Source organism: Callorhinus ursinus, unplaced genomic scaffold (genome assembly GCF_003265705.2).
Source record: "Callorhinus ursinus isolate GAN/ISIS: 27379988/994484 unplaced genomic scaffold, GSC_fseal_2.0 scaffold35, whole genome shotgun sequence".
NCBI classification, from domain to species: Eukaryota; Metazoa; Chordata; class Mammalia; order Carnivora; family Otariidae; genus Callorhinus; species Callorhinus ursinus.
The window spans coordinates 50,346-52,986 of record NW_027397097.1 but is presented as its reverse complement, the minus strand read 5'-3'; the positions used below and the strand labels follow the sequence as shown (position 1 = coordinate 52,986).

Genomic DNA, 2,641 nt, shown 5'->3' with positions numbered 1-2,641 from the left:
TAATGAAGTTGGAAAAAAAGTAATGAAGTTGAGATGTGTTAATAAAGAAAACTCTGAGATAGGGAAACTATATTTTTGAATGATCTAAGTAAACTTTCGTGTATAGAGTCTCAATCTGAGTGAGGTGTTCTATAACCAGCTCCACCCATTCTCAAGCGGCTGTATCCCCACCTGTGATAATGGCTGTTCATAAGTCACTAAAATCTTTCACTATTGAAACTTCAAAACAAAGCGTACCTATAATCAATGGAAAATAATTAATTAAACAGAGAACACCTGTATTGGCACCATGGTTCTATAAGCTACACCTTGATATGTGGGATTTCTAACTTATAGGTTTTGAACTTTTCCCTTTGATGCACATGTGGATATCTCTATACTCATTGTAGGTGATCAATAGGTGTTTAGTTGATCAAAAGATCAATAGTTGATTAGGTAAATATATGTACCAGATAACAGGATTGTTGTTTAACTAGTTCAATTAAAAAAAAAAAACTTTTTGTTTTTATTTGGTTTTTAATATGCTTTACAAAAATTTATAATTTTCTTCCCTGTCTTAAAATATTTAGTCAGAGAATACAATTTATTATTACAGGTTTTAAAATTTCCTATTTACTTATCATTTTAAATTTATGACCATTGTGTGAGAAAACAGTACCAGCCTCAGGATTTTCCTCAGAAGCATCTTTGTGAAATTCTTTGATCCCACTTTGAATGTTTGGAATCTTTCTCCTCACTGTAGAATACTGCACACATTTAGGTCCATATTACCACCTCTGAGTAGGAGGGAACTTCCTAACCGAGATTTAACATAGCAGATGTCTGAGTCCTTTTATCATGCTAGTTGATTGTGACAGGCTAGCTCTCAAACTTTCTCTCTCCTTACAAGTAAGTGGTGAAAATTCCATACCATAATTCAGGAATCGTTCATCCCAACGATTCCACTGTCAATTATGATATGTTTATCCTCATTGGCATCCCTGGCCTGAAGGAGCCGCACATGTGCATATCTATCCCCTTCTGCCTGATGTACCTGGGGGCTGTGTCAGGAAATGTTACCCTGATCCTCGTGGTGGCAGTGGAATGCAGTCTTCATGGGTTCTTCTTCTCCATGTTGGCTTTTGGGGATCTGATGCTATCCACATCCACAGTACCCAAAGCCCTGAGCATCTTCTGGTTTGATGATGTGGACATCTCTTTTGGTGGTTGTGTAACCTATCTCTTCTTTATGCATTTTGCCTTTGTAGTGGCGTCAGGCATTCTCTTGGCCATGGCTTTTGATCGTTATATGGCCGTCAGCTACCCACTGACACATACCACCATTCTTAGCCATGGTGTCATCAGCAGAATAGGGGGTGTTGTAGCGCTCAGGAGTTTTGCAACTGTTTTCCCCATTATCTTCCTAGTGAAGCCTCTGCCCTTCTGCCGGACAAACAACGTTGCCCACACATTTTGTGATCACTTGGGGCTGGCAAAGCTGGCTTGTGCTGATATCACCATCAACATTTGGTATGGAATCTCTGTGCCATTACTCAGTGTTATGCTAGATATGGTGACAATCGTCAGCTCCTATGGGCTCATTCTCTGGGCAGTCTTCAGAAGGCTGCTATCGCATGATGCGTGAATGAAATCCCTTAGCACATGTAGTTCCCATATTTGTGTCATCCTCATGTTCTACCTTCCAGGGAGTTTTACTGTCATTGCTCAGCGCTTCGGTCAAAAAATCCCCAAACACGTCCACATCCTGTTAGCCAATCTCTATGTTCTTGTTCCCCCCATGATGAACCCAATTATCTATGGAGTAAAGACCAAACAGATTCGTGACTGAGGGGCCCTTAAGTGTTTTATTCGAAAAGGAAATGTTGCTGAGGATAACTGACTTGTGGTTTTTTTAGAGGCGAGGAAGAAGGGTCCTATTAGAAAAGAGGACAGATAAGTTGTCATTTAGGATAGGCTCTACTTGCTGTGAAATTAGTCTTTTTTCATTCAATAGAGATGACCCAAATTATATGTGTCCCTTATTTCAAAGGTAAAGACATTCTTGAAAACCATGTGTTTATAGGCATAAAGTTATTATTTTAAATGTCTATAGGGTTCTTCAGTATTTAATAACAACATATTTCTATTTCTACCAAACAAAAATAAGATTTATAGAACACTTCTCCATGTACTATTTAGATTTTTAGATCTCTATGTGTCCTCCCCAACAGCTATATTGAATACAGATTACAGTTCACACCAAAATTGTGCATAAATAAGGGAAATGTGGAGGTTCTCCCTTCTAGCTCACTTTATTCACAGAACACCTTCACAATCTTGTAACACAAATGGGAATATTTGATGATAGTAGATCGCACAAGTGCACAAATGAAATGATATTTACTGTTGTAAGTGTGTAATTTGGGAGAAAAAAAAAGACAAGACAATTAAGTGTTTGGAAACACAAACTGGTTGGATGCTGCGTGTCCTGTGCTACCCTCCTAATTTGAGCTTGAGCAACCCTCTGTTTAGACTCCTTAACATCTATCTCACAGGGCTGTGGTATGAGGATCCAAAGAGAAATTGTATTCAAGATCACTTTAGAAATTATAAAATGCTCTACAAATGTGTTGTGTCATTGTCGTTAATTTCATTATACTCC

The 2,641-nt window shown here is 38.3% G+C and overlaps 1 pseudogene; it reads left to right on the top strand.

Moving 5' to 3' along the window:
* Positions 1-958: 958 nt before the first annotated feature.
* On the top strand, positions 959-1,828 carry LOC112806363 (olfactory receptor 52B2-like; annotated as a pseudogene).
* The last annotated feature ends 813 nt before the right edge of the window (positions 1,829-2,641 follow it).